This window comes from Narcine bancroftii, chromosome 2 (assembly GCF_036971445.1).
Source record: "Narcine bancroftii isolate sNarBan1 chromosome 2, sNarBan1.hap1, whole genome shotgun sequence".
Taxonomy (NCBI): Eukaryota; Metazoa; Chordata; class Chondrichthyes; order Torpediniformes; family Narcinidae; genus Narcine; species Narcine bancroftii.
This window is the reverse complement of record NC_091470.1, coordinates 51,006,424-51,030,837: the sequence shown is the minus strand read 5'-3', so window position 1 is coordinate 51,030,837 and position 24,414 is coordinate 51,006,424.

Below are 24,414 nucleotides of genomic sequence, written 5' to 3'. Positions count from 1 at the left end.
CTTTCATCAGAGACAACAATGTTTTAGCTGCCTTTGACTTCATTATATTTTTTGAAGATTTATCCAATACAGGTTCTAAATAAAAATTAAAATCACTACCTACCAGAATATGACCATGCACATTCACTAAATTTAGAGAAGTATCTTGAATAAATTTCTTCTCATCCAAATTTGGTGCATAGATATTCAATAAGGTTCATTCTTCAGAAAATATTTGACAATTGACTATAAGGTATCTTCCTGTTGGGTCTGTGATTATGTCATGAATTTTAACTGGTAGATGTTTTAAATTAAAATTGCCACTCCCCTAGCTTTAGAATTAAATGTGGAAAAGACTACTTGACCTACCCAGTCTCTTTTGAATTTTAAATGTTCACTGTTCATCAAATGGGTCTCTTGTAAAAAGGCAATATCCACTCCTAATTTCTTAATATATGATAAAACCTTCTTCCTTTTTATGGGGCCATTAATCTCATTAATATTAAAACTTAATGTCTTAACTGTTTTACCCATCAATTTAATCTATACATTCCAATAAATAAGTATCTCTTATTCCTGTCCAGGAAGAATTCCCATAAGTCAAATTAGGGTCTGGTGTTATCTGCAATCTTATAACGGTAATTTTATTTAAAACTAAGATAACAAAAAAATTAAAAATAAATCCCTCACCTCCTAAATGCCAGATAGGTCAGTATTACCACCCTGTAATATACACAAAAACACACGTAGATGACACATCCAACCCCCAACTTATGGGAAAAAAATTATTTTCATCAAAACACCAAGACCAGCAAAAAAAGAGATTCCTCTCCCCATTCATTGACAAGTCATTTCAACAAGTCCTCTGATTGCCGTGCTTTAAATGTAGAGCTTTAACATAATCTTTATCTTGGATATAACTGGTGAAGAAAAGACTCTGTTAATCTAGAATGAATACTTTCAAAGTAGCTGGATAACAAAGCACAAATCTATAACCTTTATTATATAAAGTCTTCTTAACTGGGTTAAACTCTTTCCTTATCTTCAAAAGAGCTTGACTCATATCTGGATAAAAGAAGATCTTGTCACCCTCATAGTTCAAAGGTCCATGTTCTCTAGCTCTTTGCATTGCCAGTCCAAGTATCTTCTCTCTATCTTGATAGTTGAGAAATCTAATCAATATAGACCCAGATCCCTAATTCAGTCTAGGTTTTGGTTGAAGAGCCCTATGTGCTCTTTCAATCAAAATCTTTGAACCTTTTCTTCGAATGTGTCGAACCAGCAACCCACCCACCACGCGCAACCTGTGTGCTATCCACCTTCCGGATCCCCCCCCCATCTCTGTTCGCCAACCTCATCCCTGATTGTAAACCTGTTGCCACCAAGAGCAGGCTGGGAATAGGGCCTTTATCAAGTTCGAGGTGAGAGGCCTCCTGACCAAGGGGATCATCAAACCCAGTACCAGCCCCTGTAGAGCTCAAGTAGTGGTGGTTAAGGGTGGAAAAAACATTGACTACAGCCAGACTATTAACAGGTTCAAACAACTGGACACATAGCCCCTCCCCAGCATAGTCGACAAGGTAAACTAAATTGCCCAATATTAGGTATTTTCCACAATTGACTTAAGGTTGGCATACCAACAGCTCCCTATCCATCTGGTGGACCACCAGTACACCATCTTCAAGACGGATGGCCGCCTCTACCACTTTCCGGGGATTGCCTTTGGGAGTCTCCATTTTCCAGAGGAAGATGGACGGAATGGTGGATGAGCATGGGCTGCTGGCCTCATTCCCCATCTCAACAATGTCACCATCTGCGGCCACGATCTACAGGACCATGATACCAACCTCTGGAAATTCCTCTAGACAGCCAAAGCCTTAACCTCACCTACAACAAAAATAAATATGTATTCCACATATCATGCCTGGCTATACTTGGCTACATCATGGAGAATGGAGTCATTAGCCCTGATCCCAATCACATTCACCTCCTGTTGGAACTCCCATTTACCCGCAGCCTAAGGGCCCTGGGGTCACCAGGTTCTTCCATTTCATTAAAGCCTACAACCTCCCTTATTCAGTTGAGGACATCAGGACAATGACCAGAAACTGCCAGGTCTGTGCAGAGTGCAAGCCACACTTTTACCAGCCAGACAGGTAGCACTTTTAAGTGTCTGAGCATGGATTTTAAGGGGCCCCTGCCCTCTTTGAACCACAACATGTACTTCCTCAACATCATTGATGAGTACTCACATTTCCCATTTACCATTCCCTGCCCGAACATGACCACTGCCACCATCATTAAAGCCTTGCACAATCTCTTCATCCTGTTCGAATACCCATGCTATATTCATAGTGACTGGGGGTTGTCCATCATGAGCAATGAGTTGCACCAATATCTGCTGGCCAGAGGTATCACTACAAGCAGGACCACACCAGCTACAACCCTCGAGCGAATGGCCAGGTGGAAAGGGAGAATGCCATTGTCCAGAAGGCTGTCCTCCTAGCCCTGAGGGCAAAAGGCCTGCCTGTCTCCCACTGGCAAGAGGTCCTCCCCAAACCATTCCACACAATCAGAACCCTCCTGTTCACTGCCACCAATGCCACTCCACATGAAATGTTGTTTCCCTTCCCCAGGAAGCCCGCATTAGGGGCCACACTGCCATCCTGGTTGAAGTCCCCAGGGCCAGTTCTGCTCTAGAAGCATGCGAGAAGCTATATGTCCGAACTACTGGTTGAGAGGATCCACCTTCTCCACACCAACCCCCAATATGCCAATGTGGCATACCTGGATGGGCACAAGGACACTGTGTTTATCCGGGACCTGGCACGTGTGTGAGACTCCAGCCAACCAACCAGTACATCCACTCCCCACAATCATCCACCACATACCATGTCACCCTATCCCAGCCCCTGCCCCAACGGTCTCAGTTCAGTTGGCAGACCCCCAACATGCTGTCAATGAGCAGACCATCCAGGAATTAACAGCTGATATCAATTTAATATCAATTAAATTATGTGCCTATATTAAGATGGATTAAAGCAGATTTGATTAAGTGGAAAGATCTTCCAGTAACTTTGATTGGTTGGGTTAATTGTATTAAAATGAATATTTTTCCTCAAATTCAATATTTATTTCAGTCAATACCTTGTTTACTTCCAAACGGTTTTTTTCAAGATTTGAATAAAGCAGTGTGAGAGTTTTTATGGAAAGGTAAATTAGCTCAAGTGGAGTTGCATAGACTTACATGGAAGTATGCATTGGGTGGACTACAGTTAACAAATTTTCAAAATTATTATGAAGCGGCCAGTTGAAGTTTGTTAGTAGATTGATGGATCTAGATCACCCTCCTAGCTGGGCTAAAGTGGAGATGGCATGTATTTCTAGGGTTGAGATACATGAATTTATATTTCATTGGAATTTGATTTTATTACAGGAATATGATATGCCAATCTTGAAACATTTATTAAAGATTTGGATTAAAAAAAATAGGGTGTTAGAGTCAAAAGATAAACTATCAATTCTAACTCCATTGTATAATAATCAGCTTACTCCTTTCTCAATGTTTAATAATCATTTAAAGATTTGGGACTCTAAAGGTATAAAGACACTGCAGGGTTCAAGGAGGAAGCCTGGCAACTATCGGCCTGTAAGTTTGACGTCTGTGGTAGGTAAATTAATGGAGAAAATTCTTAGAGATAGTACATAAACATCTGGATAGACAGGATCTGATCAGGAGCACTCAACATGGATTTGTGGGAGGAAGGTCATGTTTGACCAATCTGATTGAATTTTTTGAAGAGGTGACTAGGAATGTGGATGAGGGTAGCGCAGTGGATGTTGTCTATATGGACTTCAGTAAGGTCTTCGATAAGGTACCACATAGAAGGTTAGTTAGGAAGGTGCAGTCTTTAGGTATAAATTTTAAGATAGTCAAATGGATTGAACATTGGCGGAAAGGGAGAGGCCAGAGAGTGGTAGTGGATAATTGTCTGTCAGGTTGGAGCCCGGTGACCAGTGGTGTGCCTCAAGGATCTGTATTGGGCCCATTGTTGTTCGCTATATACATTAATGATCTAGATGATGGGGTGGTGAATTGGATTAGTAAATATGCAGACGATACTAAGATAGGTGGAATAGTGGATAATGAAGAAGGTTTTCAAGGATTGCAGAGGGATTTGGGCTGCTTAGAAAAGTGGGCTGAAAAATGGCAGATGGAATTTAATGCTGATAAGAGTGAGGTGCTTCATTTTGGTAAGAAGAATCAGAATAGGACATACGTGGTAAATGGGAGAGCATTGAGGAATACAGAAGAGCAGAAAGATTTAGGAGTAATGGTACATCGTTCCCTGAAGGTAGAAACTCACGTGAATAGGGTGGTGAAGAAGGCTTTTAGTATGCTGGCCTTTATCAATCATTGCATGGAATATAGGAGTTGGGAGGTGATGTTGAGATTGTATAAGACGTTGGTGCGGCCTAATTTGGAGTTCTGTGTGCTGTTCTGGTCGCCTAATTATAGGAAGGATATAAACAGAGTGGAGAGAGTGCAGAGAAGGTTTACCAGAATGTTACCTGGGTTTAAGCATCTAGAGTATAGGGAGAGATTGGACAGATTAGGTCTTTATTCTTTGGAGCATAGAAGGTTGAGAGGGGATTTGATAGAAGTATTTAAGATTATGAAAGGGATAGACAGAGTGGATGTGGATAGACTATTTCCGTTAAGAGGAAGAAAGATTAAAACAAGAGGACATGAGTTAAGAATTAAGGGGCAGAGGTTTAGAGGTAACATGAGGGGGAACTTCTTTACTCAGAGAGTGGTAGCCGTGTGGAATGAGCTTCCGGGAGAAATAGTGGCGGCAGAGTCAATTGTATTATTTAAGAAAAGGTTGGACAGGTATATGGATGAGAAGAAGATGGAGGGTTATGGGCATTGTGCAGGGAGGTGGGACTAGAAAGGGGTGTTTGGTTCGGTGCAGACTAGAAGGGCCTAATGGCCTGTTTCCGTGCTGTAATTGTTATGTTATGTTATGTTATGAAGAAGGGCAATTTCTTTCTTTTAATCAATTGAGAGAAAGATTTGATATACCTGTAAATTGGATTGGGAGAAATCTAAACTTAAATGGGAGAGTGATTTAGTATTTACTTTTCCTGAAGATGATTGGGCAACTATGTGTCAGGATAATATAATTAAATTGACTAATGTAAGATAAGGAATGGTTAATTATAATTTTTTACATCAATTAATATTTGACCCCGGAAAAGCTAAAAAAATATGGGTTTAGTAATTCGGATTCTTGTTTTAGATGTGGCTCATGTATTGAAACTTTTTTACATGCCGTTTGGACTTCTAAAGGAATTAAAGTAGGTTTGGAAAAATTATATAATTTTATATTACCATTAGATCCAACAATTATTTTGTTGGGTAATTTGTATTCATTAAGGGGAATGGGGTTGGATAAAATTCAAATTGCTTTTGTACGTTTGGTGTTATCAGTAGCGCGTAAATATGTTGCTAATACTGGAAAGATTATATATTACGCTGGCACAATGAATTGAAAGTACGTATTGTCATGGAGAAAATTACCTATAATTTACATGATAATTATTCTTCTTTTGTTAGTAAGTGGTCTCTGTATTTGAAATATATGCATTTAGATATACTTTGAAATGTTATTAACATTTATAATATTCTTTTTTTATATATATAATCTATATTTTTTGCTCCCCTTAAGGGAGCTGGCTGAAGGGGTGGGAGGGTGGGGTGGGGTTTTTTGGATTTTTTTAATTTTTTTTTTTTGTTTTTTTGTATATATCTTTGTAAAATCATTTTTTGATTATTATTAAACTGTATGTTATGTTTTTTCTATCTTTTAAATAAAGTTTTGAAAAAAGAATTTAGAGTCATCTACAAAATGATCAGCTATTCGCCAGAAAATTCCCAACACAGAAGGCTTAACAATCATAATATTCACTTACAGTTTCAGTATGCTATTGCCTCATAGCTTTATGAACCAAATTTGACCTGGAGATCTAAGTTTCATCTGTGAGGAGTTTGCATGTGACATTGCGATTTCCTGCAGTGACTCTGATCTTCTCCTCCATCTCAAGGGCATCTTGGTAGGTTAATTGGTGACTGTTAATTATCATGAGTGGGTAGATGGAAAGAGAAACAGGGAGGAATTGATAGGAGAATATGTTGCAAGGAACTAAAATAGGAATTGTAATTGATGAAATTCTTTACAGGGAATCTGCATGAATCTAATGGGATGAATCGTCTCTTTTGTCAAAGGTGGTTAGTAATTCTCCTTTCATCTCCACTTGAAATATGCCATATTTTACCCATAAGTCTCCATTGGAGTACAGAGAGTAACTAGGTCTAGATGGCAATTGAGATATTTCAACAGCAATGAAATAATATCCTTTCATATTCACAACTGAGCTTAATCTCATTATTTCAACCTTTTAAAGTAAAATATTCAATAATAATATTATTATCTTATATTCAATAGCAGAATCTTATAAGAAGCTCATCTTGATTGGCAATTTAAAATCTGAGAGCTTTCTATTCAATAGTCAAGCACTCTTTGCGGTGTAATTATTGTTGAAACACTGTTGAACACTCAGCAACCAAGACTTATTTAAGTGGAGAAAGTCAAATTATCCTAATAACAGCCTAATTCATTTAAAAAGGTCATATTTCAGTTATGGTTAAATTCAGATTTTAATTTTATTCAGTGTCAAAGTGATTCATCAAAATCATATCAGTCCTATGCGCAGAAACATTTTCTTCCCTAACTTCAGTAAAGAGAATTAAAACATAAACGCATAATATTTAAGTGCCATTTAAGTACACGTAGTTCACAACTGCAGAAGTACTTCTAGATTCAGGATTGAATTAAACACTCATGTTACACAAATTGCATTTTGTCATCTATATTTTTCTAATATAAATTTTAAAACTTGCTGATCAGGTCTCACTAGTGCATTTATTTTCAGTTGATCCGGGTAATATAACCTTCACAATTCCCCCATGACATTAAATTCACTTAGATTTGCTGAATGTACAAAGGGATTCAAGTGAGTATAGGATGTAAAATTGTACCAGTGCATCCGATAATGCAGTAGGGACACAATATACTCATAAACGGAGCCCTATAATCCACACAATTACATTTTGGTGTGAGTATTCTTGATACAAAATGAGGTATAATTTTTAAATTGATATTAACAAGATGTTACAGCATACATGATTCCTTCTCTTTAAATGCAATATTTTTTAAAAGTGCAAAAATAAAATATATTTAGTGCTCATGAATTATACACAAAAAATGTAAATGGAAAAATTGTTGAGCTTAGAAATACTTAATCAATTCCTCAAAATTATTTCAATTTGCTATTCAGATTCAAAGTTTGTATAGTAAGCTAATATGCTATTAAATTTTCACTTCTGTTCACAAAAATATAGTTGGTGATGGGAGGAAGTGTCAAACTTCACAGTAAATGAAAAACAAATAAGCAATAAAAATTGACATGCAACTTTATGAAAGTTCTGCCATGTTATCAGAGACACCCAAGAACCCTTTGTAGGGAGAGGCACAAGAGAATAACTTACAAAGAATAGCTGGTCTGAACTTCTTATATTCCAATGAAGATCATTGTTCATGGAGATCTAGTTGCACAGCATGATAGTAAAGTGTTCAATAGACTCACAAAGAAAAAGAATGGAGAAAATGTATTTGATAGTTGGAAGAGAATTACTGAGCATATTCACACACTTAGTAAGGATAAGCAGGGAAGTCTAACTTTACTAGCTCAGATATTTACATCATTTTTCCAATCAATTTCTCCCACAACAGGTCTGTACTATGATGAAGTTACACAGGAGCCTTGGCAACCAATTTCACCAATGGAAGCATCACAGCTAGGCATAATTTTCTCTCTGCATACCATTGGTTTCACATTTTCAGAAAGCACATGGTTGCAAAATCTGAAATGGTAACCCTTACTGGTTCACTCTTAGCATTGGGAGCACAGAGAGCAATTTTTGCATCTCTGTTAATATTCTAGATCAATCTCACATGGCACTCATATTCTCAGTTGTCTCAGTAAGTGAATATGTACCTCAGACACCTGCTCAATCAGTTTTGTGTACAATCGAGGAGCCAGGTTGGATGCGCATTTGTACAATTTTTAGCCAAAATATTTTTTGAATTTTAAACTGAATGAATAATTTATTCATGAAAATTAAAGCCTCAATCTGCCCTTAATTGTGAGTGCTACCATACAAAGGAAGTATCCACTGACTGAGATGCTTCCCTATCCCAGTGATTCTGTGGCACGATAAACCCCATCTCACAGTAACAGAAGTAGAAAAGTATTCTAGATTTCTTGGCCAGTTCTCCTTCCGCAACCAAGAGCAGTTTCATTGAGTAGTTATTGTTGTTTGAGACATCCTGTTGCCTGCTATGTTTATCTACCCAGCTACACTTCAACAATATCCAATTGTTAGGAAGAATTTTAATCTGCTTCTGCCACACAAATCTTGCTCTTTCTATCATCTATCAAGAGATTATTTCCATTATGACGGACAGTGGTTTTACTGCAGAAGATTAAGTAATTAAAACATCATATTTTTCAGCACAGTGCACTTTTTGAGATAATCAATTGTTTTTTTTGTCAAATTATCGAGAAAATAACAATTTGAACAAAGTGTGCTCTGCTGTACGTACATTGCACTCACAAAATGATCGATATGCAACAGAAGTTATTAAGCGGGGTGATGAATAGCTTAATATTTCATAATTTTGGTTAACAGAATATTTTAATCTCCATTTTCTCAAAAAATGTAATTTTATCACTTGTACTTCAGACTGATAATTAAAGCAATTCCATTATAGTTCGATAGTAATCCGCTTACAGTAATTGTAAAACTTTAAAATAAGCCACACTCCTTCCCAGCCCCAACACAGAAATTATAAGTTGCAATTAATTATCTCAACTTATTTTGTAACTCTGAAATCAGATCTGAAATATTTATCCAAGCAAGTCCAGTATATCAATTGTATGGAGTCCAGATTTTCCACAATTATGCTAAATGTACACCAGAAACAAAAACATATTTGCATGAAATTAAACATGTCCAGTCAACTGCACAAGTTCTGACATTGAATGGCTAATATTGAATGCACTCCATTAGATTTTACTTTTCACTCTACCTGCAGTGTTCCATGCTCATTTGTTCACTGAACCTCTTTTCCTGGCTGATTTTTCTTTCTCCTTTACAATTTGGAGTTTTAACATGCTCATTTAAATTACTTTTTATCTCAGATCTTTGCTTATTTGAGAGACAGGACATAAAACAGATTTATTGTCTATTCCTGGAATCTACAATTTTGCAATGGAGGCCATTTACCCTGGGTGGTCTTTGGTTTTCCATTCTTTCTTTATGTTTCTTATTACTTTTAATTTGCAGGTCCTGAAGCTGTCACACATACCTCAGGTACAAAGAGGCACTAAATACCCACCTTGGAACGAATAATAGAATTGCATGGCACAGGAGGCAGTAATTCCATCAATTATGACTGCAAAAGCTCTTTGAAAGAATCCTCAATTAGTCCCATTTCCTGACTCTTCCCCGTGACCCAAAAATGTTCTGAACCTCAAGTATACCTCAACCTCCATTGTTGTTTGTCAACAATCCGGATGATTATATGGTAAACTGGATCATCAGACTTATTGATGACAGAAATATAACATTGGTAATGGACTGTAAGAAAGACTTTCAAAGCTTGCAGTGGGATCTGTACCAGCTGAAAAAGTGGTTGCAAAATGGAAGGTGGAAGTTAATGCAGACAAGTGCGAGGTGTTGCACTTTTAAAGGACAATGGTTAGACTTGCATGGTAAATGCTAGGACATGTAAAGTGCAGTAGAAGATAGGGCTATAAAGAGAACTTTTAGCACATTGGCCTTCATAAATCAAATTAATGAATACTGGGATGCTATGTTAATGTTGTATGAGACATTAGTGAGGCCATATCTGGAGTATTGTGTGCCATTTGGGCATTTACTCATAGGAAAGATCAATGATTGAAAGAGTGCAGAAAAGGATGGGATTTGAGAAACTGAGTTACAGCGAAAGGTTAAACAGGGTAGGACTTTAATTCCTGGAGCAGCGGAGAATGAGAAGAGATTTGATAGAGGTATATAAAATGGTGAGGAGTATAGACAGGGTAAATGCAAGCAAACCTTTTCCACTGAGGGTAGATGATACAAGAATGAGAGGACATGGGTTAAGGGTGGAAGGTGAAATATTTGAGGGGGACATTAGGGGGATTTTCACTCCGAGCATTGTGAGAGTATGGAATGGACTGCCAGCAGAAGTGATTTCAACATTTAAGAGAAATTTGGATAGGTACATGGTACATGGATGGTAAGGGAAATAGTGGGCTATGGTCTGAGTGCAGGTTGAAGGGGCCAGTTGTAAAATAGTTTGACATGGACTGGACAGGACACAGGGCCTATCTCTGTGCTCTAGTGTTCTAATGGTCCTATACTTGCCATTCCCCATTAGCAGAAACAATAAACTTACTCCATCAGCCCATCAAGCTTCAAATTCCAGACCATGAGAATATGCATCATAAAAATTTTTTTAATGGGGGCGTGGCAAGATGGCGTAGAGTCTAGACGTGTAATCTCGACCTCTCTGACCAGACTTTTAAGAACCCATTTTTAACTCTTTGTTTTCAGGTTTAAATTTTTTTAAAACTTAGTTTAAAATATCAAAGAATTGTTATGGCCATTAATGGTAAAAAGATTAAACCTCAAGTACAGAAGAAACTACATTTTTAGAGTGTTGAAGATTTAGGGCCTAAACAGCCTGCGACAACTTCAGGTTTGCCTTCTTTTAAGCCTAAAACACAGAGATTGCCTGTGGGAGCTGAAAAAATGATTACTACTCATCAGGAGAAGGACATCGCTGGAATTACCCATTCTCAGGAGGAAGGTGCGTGTGCCCCCGATGTGGATCCCAATCCTGGCAGCCTGCCGACTTTAACGGAGGGGGCACACAAGAAGACAACTTCATTGCTTGAAATGCCCCAGGAAATACTCCAATCTGAATATTTTGATCTTTTCTGTGAGATTTTGAAACAAAAACGGGTTGCGGGGGGAGAACAGTGTCGGCCCCCTGAGAAAGTCGGGGTGCCATTGCTGGGAGTCCAGACCCACAGTAAAACTGTTAAACTGCCTGTTGTTGAGATGCAGTTACCTGGTTCTGCCACTACGCAAGAGAAAGCAGGACTGAGCTTTTCTGAATTACAATGTAAATAGCTAAGCCTTATCATTCAGCTTCTGCTAAATGAAATTATTCAAAGGCTCAGTTTAGACCTCAATACAGTTAAAATACGTGTGGAAGCATCTTGTGAAAAAACAACAAATGGCTTCTAATACAGAAAAAATGTTGGAGGTGGAAAAATCCATTAAAGAATTGCGAAAACGTGAGAGGGAGTTAAAGAGGAAAGTAGATTATTTGGAGAATCAAAGTAGAAGGAATAATGTGAAGATTGTTGGTTTGCCAGAAGGTTTGGAAGAACAAGATCCTCTTCGTTTTTTTACCGAATGGATTCCACAAATACTGGGGCAGGAATTTTTCTCTGGAGGTCTGGTATTGGAAAGAGCTCATAGAGCCTTAAGAAGAAGATCTCTGTCTGGTCAACCACCGAGACCCGTGATAATTCGATGTTTGAATTATTTGGACAGAGAAACTATACTTCGTCTAGCAGTGCAAAATGCGAGACAACGAATAGTAGAGTTTTTTTCTATCCTGATTTAAGTCAAGAGGTTATTCAGCGTCAACGTCGATTTAATCCAGTTAAAGAAGTTTTGTGGCATAAAGGTTATAAGTCTACTTTTCGCTATCCGGCAGTGTTGAAGGTGTTTTGTGGAGACTTTCAATCTCGGTTTTTTGAGAATGAGTGTGAAGCAATGAGTTTTGCTGATTCGTTGCCAGATGCAAGAGGACAAAGACGTAGCCCACCATTGTCTCCTAAAGAAAAATCTGGTTGTTCTGGAAATGGAAGAAATGGCAGAAATGGGAAAAATGGGAATGGAAAAAGACTAAGTTCCCTTGAAATGGGGTCGCCGAGTCTGGAATCTCTTGGATGAATAGAAGAACTTTTTTATTTTTACTTTCTTTTTATGTCATTATGATATCTTGTTGTTATTCTTTGTTTGGCTGGGGAGGGAGAGATTTGCTCTATGTTCAACTAGTCATTAGCCACTGGTGGGTGATCCACGCCCAGTTTTTGTTTAGGGATTACTACCTTTTGGTAGTTTTTTTGGGGGGGGGGATTCTTTTTCCTTTTATCTTTTTTTTATTTTCATTTTATTTAGACTTTAATTTGTGGTTTATTTTTCTCCTATTGGAGGGCCTATTTACGTTGATCTGAGTCTATATTGATATTATTAGTTTTTAGTAATATTAGTGGATATGTCAAAGTTGAAGTTTGCTACTTTTAATATTCGGGGTTTAAACAGTTCGATGAACTGTAAGCGTATTTTTATCAAGTTCTATCTTTGGTAAAACGTGTTCGGTAGAGATATGATTTTACCTGAAATGACTAAATTTGAGAATTTTCTTATAAGGGTACTAGAGAAGGGTTATATTTTAGTTATGTATCAAATATTACAGGATGGTATGGATTTAAAGGGTTGGGATAAATTTAAAAGTAAATGGGAAGTCGATATTGGTTTTATTTTTTCCAAGTCTGATTGGTCAGATATTTGTTATGATAGTGTAACTAGACTGATAAATGCACGTTATGCGATGATTAATTATAATTTTTTACATCAATTATATTTAACACTTGAAAAATTGAAAAAATATGGTCTTTAGGAATCAGATTTGTGTTTTAGATGTGGTAATGCTGTTGGAATTTTTTTTCATGCAGTTTGGTCATGTATATATATACAATCTCTTTGGAAGAAAATACAATTGTTTCTGGAATACCTGTATAAGATTAATATATCTTTAGATCCGACAGTATTTTTATTGGGTAGCTTGCAACCTCTGAAAGGTCTGGGACTAGATAAATTTCAATTTGCTTTTGTATATTTAGCACTATCTGTAGCGAAAAAATGTATTGCTAGTACGTGGAAAGATACAAATATGATTGATATTAATAGATGGCATAATGAGATGAAATATTGCTTAATAATGGAAAAAATTACATATGTTTCACGTGTTAACTATAGTTTTTTTATTAATAAGTGGTTGTTATATTCAGAATATTTACATTTTGATTTACATTGACTAGATTTTAATATATATGCTTTACTTTTCTTTCTTATTTTTTCTCTTCTCTTTATGGCTCTCCTTAGGAGAGTTGGCTGAAAGGGGGGAAGGGGTTTCTTTTTTTTCTTTTTTTTCCTTTCTTTTTTTATATATATAAAATATAACGTTCATGCTTTGTTTATTGTTATATATGTTACTTATTATCTGTATTTTGAACGAATAAATAAAGTTTAAAAAAATATATATATATTTAATCTCTACCATGGTTTATTCTCCAGACCCAGTCAAGTATACTGGCAGTCACAGAAAATAATGATCAGGCAGAAAACTTGCAGAACCACATTTAAATTTAAATTTAGACATACAGCATGGTAGCAGTCCCTTTTAGCCCTTGTCACCTAATTATATCCAAATGATCTATAGCCCCTGGTACATTTTGAAAGGTGGGAGGAAACCAGAGCACCCGAATGAAACCCATTCAGACACGGGGAAAACATACAAACTCCTTACAGAAAGTGCCAGATTCGAACCATGGTCACTGGTGCTGGAACAGTGTTGCTAAAGAAAATTTCATTGGAAAGTTAACCAAAGCTATTGCTGGTGTCCCACTGCTGTGTTACCCTAGCACACACTTGCATGTTCAATAAATCAATTGACATGAGAGCAAATGTACCAGTCAGTTATATCTAGAGTTTGAAGAGGAGTGTAGATTAGGTATATTAAACTCTATAATGCCATGAAACTCTGAATATATTGTTCCAGTTGCTTGATTTTTTACCGTGAATCATAACCTCCAACTGAGGGCCTTTCACCACTTTCACTATTCCTCTTATTTCTCAACCAACAAAGAAAACTCAATTTTAACGCTGCCTGTTCATCTCGTTACTGGCCCGAAGGAAATCATGGCAGGAATGTAACAAAGTCTGCATTCAGTTCCCACAGCTCCATTAGGAGATAGCTGGCTTTCAGTTAGGCACCATAAGCAGGATTTTAAAAAAACTGTACATGCTAGAAATCTGAAATAAAACATAAATTGCTGGGAACACTCAACAGTTCAGACTGCACCTGAACTGTGAAATATTTTAAGATTCAGAGTCAGGGCTGTGAAAGAAAAAGACAGAAAAAAATTGCTTTAGGAAGCAGACGACATGGGGGAAGGAGGGTTAGAGCAAAACAATAATTTCTGGTAAGGTGATTGCAAGAAGACTTTATATGGCAGATAGCTAGCAGGTAAAATCAGATTGAGTGTCTTTGTCTGTGGTACCTGTTACTTGCGGTACAGCTGTGGACATGACCAGCCCATCAGAAATAGTGTGGTCATATGTCTATACTGTTGATGGTCTGTGTATAAGGGGCTGGCCTGCCCACAGATGACTCAACCGCCTGTAACCCCTGCCTCTGTGACCTGGCCATAAAGGTCGACCTCCCTGCCCCCTTTCATTCCTTCGAGCACATGGAGTTGGGCCAGCTGAAATCTAATGTGCATTCCTCACTCAGTCTTTGGAGTCATCAACAGTGCGTATCAAATAGAAAAAAAATGTATGAGCCAAAAAGATAACACACAGAACTAAATAGTTCTCATAGAGAAAGAAAGAGGCACTAAATAAAAGTTGAAGAATTCTATCTTAACTGTTGAAGGCTGCAGCGTACCAAGATGGGAAGATAAAGTGTTCTTCCTTAAGATTGTATTGGACTTCATAAGCATGCAGGATGTACAGACAGCCAGGACAGTGTAAGAATGAGATGGAAAATTGCAATAGAAAGCTGTACAACTTGTAGCTATCAGCAGCTAAAGGAAACTTTTTTTTCTACAAGGGGCACTTTGTCATGTTACTAATCTGATAGAAACGATGGAGATGTAGAGAAACTTCTTGAAACCAAGGGTTGCAAACTTTTAGAATTCTCCACCTAGAAGGCTGATGAACACATTCAGGGCAGAGATGCATACATTTTCAGGCATCCAATGGAATAAGAACATATGGAGGTAATTGGGATAATGGACTGGAAGTACAGGGCCAGCCACAATATCAGAGTATGTTTAACCTGCTGTCTCTTGCTCACCTTCCTTACTTTATCTGACAGGAAGAGGTAGGTATAAATAATGAATAACTCTCATTGCACCAAGTTGTGTTTATGTCCATATTTTCCTGGTAACATCCACTAATCTGCCCTTGGTCAAACATCTTAAAAAAAAGATCATATTTGTAAGACATAGCCTGCTTCGCATAAAGCCCTGCTTTCTCCCTAATATGACCAGCCATATATAATGTACGTAAATTCTATCCCTAAATATTCTGTCCAATGGTATCCTTAAGAGATGCTCTCTAGTCTATAATTTCCTGGATTGTCCTGCTTTCCTTTTTGAAAGAAGGTATACTCTCCAGTCCTCTGGGACCTTGATGTTTGCTAATGAGGATACAAAGATCTCTGTCAATGTCTCAGCAATTTCTTCACTTGCCTCTTTCGAAAACCCATAATATATCCCATCAGGCCCTGGGAACTGATTCATCTTAATGGTCTTCAAAAGATCCAACACCATTTATTCCTTTTTTACCTTCCCAATGAACTCTTTCCTACACTCCTTGTATTCATCCAAGGTCTGTCCAATATTAACTTATTAATCTTAAGCTATGCTTCATTTTAACTAGATTCATGATACCTTTTGGTTTAGACACCTGCTGATATTTTTCCACGCCTTGCTGAAGTGTTCAGGCCCATAACATTGATTATATATCTTTATCTTTGCTATATGTTTGACCAGCTGAGTTTCTCCAGCATTGTGTTTTTACTTTTAGATTCATGACCTCTCTTGTCATCCAAAGCTCTCTTAACTTGTCATCCCCATTATTCCTCCTTCTTGGAATATGATGGTTCTGAACTTTAATTACCTGGTCCACATCAATTGTTGACTTGCCTAATAACAGCTGCATATAGGACAAGAATATTTTTCAAATGGAGTATGGCCTTATTGTATACTTTCTGCTGGACATCCACATTCTAGCCAGTAGCAAATACTCCTACAAAACACCTGGGCACTTTGTAAATGCATATTGATGAGGGTTCCACAATCGTCAAGGCAACTGGATACAAACCTGAGAGCAAGTGGGGTAGTCGCATCCACTACAAGACAAAAGCCAGGGGTTTTAATTCTAATGATTGTCAAAATGCATTTGACTTGATGTCATTGACCATATTTTAATTGACGTAAAAACACATGCAATTAAAAGCAGAAAACTAAATGTGGTCTCCTACTGCTTTTGCTTCACATTGAATACAATATTGAATTGCAAAGCTTCAATTGAAAATTTTCCATTGCAAAATCTGGTAAGTTCTCTTCTCAAGCTTTTTTTTAAAATTCTTACCCAAGGGCTTCCTCCAAAAGTTCCAAGGGCTTCCTCCAAAAGTTACATTGTGCTCCAATATGTGGACCTGCTCAGAGCACTGGACAGAGTATGATGGTGCTTATGGCAAGACTTCAACCTCATCAACTTACATCAGACAATGATCATCAGTGAGGAGGTCTTGACAGCATAAGGATATCTTTAGAATAGAGAGATAAAGCATTGAGTCTTAGATGAACATGAACAGTTGTTGGGGGGGGGGGGGGGGTGGCAAGAGAGAAAGAGATGGGCAACATGCATCTCCAGAGTAACAATGGTTGATGTAAAAAAAAAGCATAATAACATCATGAGTTTTTATAGATGTTATTTTACTGTCAGCTTCCAGTCTGATTTGAGCAGGGAACACACATGGTAAAACCTATCATTTCAGTCAAAGGAAATAGTCAATATTGAGAAACTCCCAGCTTGAAAATTGAAGTAGTTTTGGACCATCAAATCATTTTGTTGCATTTCTTTTTCTAATAATCTTAATTTCAATAGAAGTCTTGAAACAACCTCAAGTATTTTATTCTAACTACTGGATATCTGATCAACTGGCAAGTGACAATAAATAGAAACTGTAGGTGAGAGAACGCTCTGAACATTTTACGACTCCTTTTATGTATCCTGTTCAGGGATACAAAATGATTCATGCAAGCTAAATATCAAAAAAGCAATTCTCCAGCTATAAAAATTGCACTCAAGAAAATCAGTAATGCCTCAAACTAATTTGTTTAGACAATGCAGCACTTTATTTTGTTGAGCAACTTGAATCCATTAGGCCTTTGGGTTTAATTTCTGACACCCAAAGTTTGCTGCCTTCCATTTTATTGGTGTTTGTGGGGGTTCTACATGTGGTATGGCTCTCTTGGCTAAAGGAGATTGCCCAAGGATTCAAATCACTCCCCAGTGCTTGAAAATGCAGACTTGTGGAAGCAGACAAGGACCAGATCAGACCTTGTTGTGGTATTCTCCAGATGGGGATCTGCTGACGGACTCACATGAACAGTACCCAAGATATTCAAGAGCAACAGCTGTTTAGGAACCTGCAATACATCTCCATATTTAGTATACATCCCATGAGAATATTATTCAGGGAATATAATTCAAGTTACCATCAAGTTCGAGGACGGAAAACAAAGTATGCTCAGCAAATACACGCTACTTTTGAAAGGGCAAAGGGCACCTCAAAAGTAAAGTTATTCTTGCTCATTGGCACTTTCAATTCCCTTATGGAAATTCATACATCCTTTCCTAATGACCACTTGTACATTATGTTCCAGGAGAAGTCTTCATTTATAGTGCTCAGAATTTCCCTCGACCCCTCAATGCCAATCACATTTCCGAAGAAAGATAATATTGCAGTTCAGCAAACCATCTCTTCCTGCAAATCTTAACAAGCTCCAACTGGTGGGACTCGGTACTAAAGTCAGGGCTGTTCAGTTTTCAGAATTTCCCATTCTACAAGATGTCCATAAGGTAAACGTGGCCCTGTACTAATTTAGAAGTTGTTTCATGCCTGGGGCAATAACCAAAGGTGATGTACTGTGTAAATTCATCAAGACAGTACAGGGACTCAAGATGGAAAATAATGTCCCAGGAATGAGGTGTCTCCATAGTGATTAAAAAGAATTTAGAAAAAAACACTGTGACAAAATATTGCTCAAGAAAATATGCAGTTAACTTAATTCAAAATAATACGAAATAAAATCACAAAATGTGAAGTTATATGAAAAGCCAATGAAGAATATTGATGATCTGCCCACATTAATATTAAAATCATCTTGTATTATCTTCCATTTATAAGACATGAAAATATTTACATGAAATTTATGTTCTAATGACAACTCCAGCAATAATTTTTAAAAATACAAACATTAACATTTATAAAGATACTATTTCAAGAGACCTTATATCAATGAAAACATCTTTTGAGTGATTTCTCCAAGTTTAAACTACATTCCAGATATGCCACAGATCCCCATCCCAAATAAAATCTCTAGTATTTGAGAAGGTGCAATAGTTAAACCAGAATAAAACTTCTAACCAGCAATAGAATGGTTGATGCAGACATCGATTTCTAGCATCATATATCTTTAATGAGGAGATTAAATACTTGTTTGGGAAGCATAGGCTGGCTTAAGTGGTACTTGTCAGTACAGCATGTAATGCTGAAGACCCTCTGATATCTCCCCAAGGTGCTGAAGTTAATTTGGGTTTCATTCTGCAGTGCAGTTACAGAGTCACATGTTGATTTCTCACTAGTCAGCTAACCCAGATGTAAAAATATGCACACTGAAATTCCAGACATTGACTCCTTCCAACAGATGCCTGAGGAAAGGTAAATCAGGGTTGAAGCTTTTGAGCTGAAAGACAAGCAGATAAACTATTTGATGAAATAAATATTTTCAGAAAAAAATGGTCAAGTATCACTGGACAAATTATCATGTTCCGTCAATTTCTGCCTTTGCTAAATCATGGTACTTCAATGTAATACCAGATAATTGATGTATATTTGCTATTGTTGTGTAAGAACCGCAGCATAAACTCTTACCATGAATTGAACATGGAAATATGTTTATTTCAATAACTATTACTTTAAAATAACATTTTGCTGTTTTTTTTAAAAAACAGGTGTTTATATGGGGAGAGTCAGTTGCATTTAAATTCGCCTTTATGTGCGTGACAAATCTGTAACCAAAATTAAACTTACAAATGAGTTATGCGTATTACAAAGAAGTTCATTTTTAAATAGTATCCCCAGTTTCCTTTGGTAATAACAGGTGTTCAAATGAGAGCGGAGTCAGCTGTATTGAAATGTGTCCTTGATCCAAGTGTGATTTTTTTTTACTTTCTCATGCTGAAGTTTTGAACAAATTGTATTTGTACTGCACTGAACTGAACAAGTAGATGTTACACAGTAGGATCATTTTGATGTTAAGCAGTATCCTTATTTCATACATTCTTTCATATCTGAGCTAGTATCATGGCAAGGCCTTGAAAGAGACAAGAATCTTCAAATCCTATTTCTTTATTTTTCTAGAAAATAACAACTATGTCGTTGATTTGTTATTACTACACATATTCATTTCAAAAATAATCCAATCAGAAAGATCTAAAAGCTCACATTTATGCAGAGAAGCATTTCCTGCACTCAGTGGCCACAGCATGCATTAATTACCCTGTGCCTCAGATATCAAATTGCCATAACAGAGGTAGCTAGTGATCATGAATTAACTGATGAGCAAACATTGCTTGCTGGAAACAAATGTTGCAGAGAAGAGAAATATATGCATTTTGCACTTTAAAATGGAGAGGACTGTGACTTTAAAATGATTACAATAGCTCAAAAAGTAGAAGTTTGTGGGCAACACAATTACATTGCCAACAATCTGGATTCAAATTTGTCACTCTCTATAAGAAGTTTGTATGTTCTCCCAGCGTCTGCATGGGTTCCTCTGGATGCTCCAATTCCCTTCCACCCTTCAAAAATGTACGAGTTTTGGAGGTTAATTGGTATACTTGGGCAATATGGACGTGGGCTGGAAGGCCCTGTTAACATGTTGTACACTAAATTTAAATTGAATATGTTAATTAATAATTAATCTTACAAAACATACAACTTATACAGTGACATTATTGGGAAACCTCTCTCTCCTCAAACCCCTCTCCCAATTGACAAACAAATACAGACACATGAACGAGGCAACTTTACACATTTATTTGAACATGCATGGTTCAACTTTTCTTGAATTCCTAAATGTTCATATTTCATATTGAAATCGAGGACATTTTCTGTGGTTATTATGTCATAAAAAGTTGAATTTTTGAATGTTTCTCACATCTGTCAGTAGGGGAAATGTTAGCATTTCAATTGTCCATCTACAATCCTTATTTGTGCTTTATAATCTGTCACTATTCTACCTTTGAACTCTAGCTAAGGGCTACATATTGTTTCAATTTTTGTTACTCCCCAGATTCCCTTCTCTGTAGCTGTTTTATCAACATAGATTGGCTATATGTTTGCAATTCCCTGACAGCAAGTTCTTGATCTTGGACTCCTCTTTGGAAACTGAAGGTCAAGATTCTTCCACGCAAAGGAACAGGTCAAAAGCCACATGACTTTGGACAGTCATAAATGCATAAGACATTGATCCGAACACTACTTGCTGTGGTCCATGAACACTGTGGCCTCTGAGTTGCAGAACACCATATAATATGGCATCAAATTCCTTTATATAAAAAGATATAAGCAGAATTACAACTCAGAAACTTGATCATTATTTGATGGAAGAACTGGAATCCAACTTCTATATAATAATTTCTTTACACTGTTGGAACTGATTGAGCAAAAATACTCATTTATAGTTCAAAATTTTTGAATAAAGGGTTGATCTGAAAATAATGTTCAAAAGTGCACCCAAAATCTTAACAAATAAGAAATTCAATTTTTCAAAACACTACTTTAAAATCTTCAATTAACTTCATCTGGTTGTAAATTTGAATGATACTGATTATTTTTCCTTCTCATTTATTAGTGGTAACCTGGTAATTTACTATATATATATCCTTTGTTTGTGAACAACTCAATTTAAACCACTAAATGGCAAAAATCATTCAATAGTTTCTGAAGCATGGGGAAAAAAAATCAAATTTACTAGATGCTTTAAAAATTAAGTTTCTACGTGAACCAACAATTAACAGCAATGTGTTATATTCATGTAGGAAAAAAACCTGTAGGTATGTGGCTTTGTGTTTCATGCACATGCAGATTACCTTGACCTTTTGCACTGGTTTGGCCACTTGAGCCATAGTCTGGATTTTTTAAAAATCGAGAAACTGTGCAGCATCATTCCAAACCCTTGATGTTTGGCAAGCTCCAAATTTGCTGGCATGTTAAACTTTATATGTTAAACTTTAAACTGAGCCCAGACATGAAACTGAAAGAATTGGAGTATGTAAATGACATAAACTGCACAGCAACAATTACAAACAAAACCTTACTGAGGGAACAAAATTCTTAAAAAGGAAAAGGCAGGGTTTTTTTTATAATTAATTTTTTTTATTTGTCCCTTTGTGCAGATGGGAGATGTTATTACTTGACACTCAAATTGGATTGAACAATGGTTGTTTATTCTGTATTACTGAAGGCAACATATTGTGATTTTTCCATGACGGTGCCACTATTCGTGGGAATTGGACTCTGACTGAAATATTAAAGATTGACAGCTTTGATAATAAGGACCCGTGAAGGATCTTGAGTGGCAAATAGCAGGACTGCATTACTAACGAGATGGTGCACGAGTGGGACAAAAGAATCCCATTTTCAACTACAGTGTGTAGTAGACACATCAAATGGGCACACCATGTAGCTGGAATGGGAGAAGATAAAATATTAAAGACAATTGACAGTTTTGATTCTAAGTCTATGGGAAAGACCTTCAGCAGTGAATAGCAGGACCTATCATTAATAAAATAGTGCAAGTGCGGACTAATAGAATCCTGCTGTCAACTGTGATGTGGTGCAGGCCTTGAAAAGGCCAGGTTACCCAGCTAAAACAAAAAAATAATACTGAGTGCATTGTGGAGGCAGCTATCAGAGAGGAAATTTTGCGGGGGAACTTAGGTGAAGTGAATCAAAGGATGAACCCTGGTAGGCTTTGAAACTTATTGCCTCATTTGTATTGTGGGATGATGGGAAAAGCAACTTATTTCCCACAGGAAGAGAAGTTCTTCTTTATTCCTTGGTGATAAATATATCCGAGAATAAAAGTCTGTTTATACTCACCTCTGCACATTCAGATCTATCAAAGTCAATGGTTGGGCAACAAACATTGGCCTTGCTACAGCTTCAATGTGAATAAATAAAACAAAATTCTTGTTCAAGCTTTGTCAGGAAATGCCATTGACATATCTGCATGGTCTTGCACAAGATTTCAGCAGTGGTAGCTGGATAGCAATGAGGATCTAATATCTTGGCTTCTCCAGTACCATAGGGGCTGACTATATGAGCATGAGGGTTTATTATTACATGCATAATTACAATGTACAGATACTTCAAATGCAGGCTCAATTTTAACATTTAAGAAAAATTTGGACAGGTACATGTATGGAGGGATATAGAATGAGTTCAGGTCAGTGAGGACGAGGCGGAATAATAGTTTGGCGCAGACTAGAAGAGGCAAAAGCCTTTTTTCTGTGCTTTAATGTTCTATGATTCCATGGGGTTCTGCATCTAAAAGTCAAATATAACCCACAGTCAAGGTCACTTACACCAGCTTTATGAACCCTATCAGAAGTTGCACCAACTGTGAATTTGATTGATACGTGTATTGATTTGTTTGTAAGACCCTCTCCTACATTCCAGAATCGATTCAAACCCTTTGTCTGGATATCAAATTATGTACCAACTTATATCTGCATCACCAGACTTACTCTGTCATCACCATCAGGACATACTGTCTCAAACTTAAAAATGGGTCATTTAACCTATCAAAGACAATACTGGAATACAAGTCAAACACACACTTTACAATTACTGCCACTTCCACAAATGTAATGATCATGAGATTTCACGTGTAGATAACACTTTATATCATAAGGCAATTGATATTTGTTTTAACATTATCAACACCTGATTTTTCTGCCGGAATCTTTAATTATGAAGTACTGATTCAACATCATAAAAGCTGAGGGATTTCAGATAAATATGGGAAAACAAACAGATGACATGTAATCAAGGAATACTTTCAACACCCAGAATATCCCAATCAACATGCAAAAATTGGGGCAGCTCAGTTAGTGTAGTGTTTTGCGCAATGCTGTTATAGCGACAGCCAGGGTTTGAATCTGGCACTGTTTGCACCTTCTCCCATGTCTGTGTGGGCTTCCTTTGGGTGCTCTGGTTTCCTCCCACCCTTCAAAACATACTGGAGTTATAGGTCAATTAGGTGTAATTGGGTGGCAAGGGCTCATGGGCAGAAAGGGCCTGTAACCATGCTGTATGTCTAAAAAATATATACGGTATATAATTCAATGATCATTTTTAATTCTTTATGGCATTTCATTCCTGATCCTTGGCCAAGAAAGGTCAGGTCATTTCTCAATCCAAGTTGATCTCAGCACAAGGATGAGCATTGCTCAAATCATTGCTGACATTTTCCTTTCTTAGTGGGTGTGGCATTGGCTTGAAATTTCTGCGCCATTTCAATTAATCATTTCTTGTTTCTGCTTGTAAATTATCTAAGTCAGCCAAAAGATTAGTGACCCAGTTTGTGGCTGTCTTCTTCTGTAAGCTGTGTTCTTGACATGCCTGTCCTTGACTCCACAACGCAGCACAATCTAGCCTCACCTCCCCTGAGCAATATGAAGCTATAATGGTCATTTGAAAAATCAGCAATGCCTGGAAATAGATGGTACCTCTGAAGAATTTCTGAAAAACAGGAATTTGTCTCAAATTCACAATTTTTAAAATTTTGATTTTTAATATAGACATGCAGCACAGTAACAGGCCATTTCAGCCCATGAGGCCATGCAGCCCAGTTAACCTACAACCCCTGGTACATTTCAAATGGTGGGAGGAAACCGGAGCTTCCAGAGGAAATCCATGCAGGCATGGGGAGAATGCACAAACTCCTTACTGACAGCACGGGATACAAACCTGGGTCGCTGGCGCTGTAACAGCGTTGCACTACAATGCTATCTGTGCCGCCCAACTTCACCTCTCACATCTGAGATGAGGAGGGAATACAGAGGAATAACAG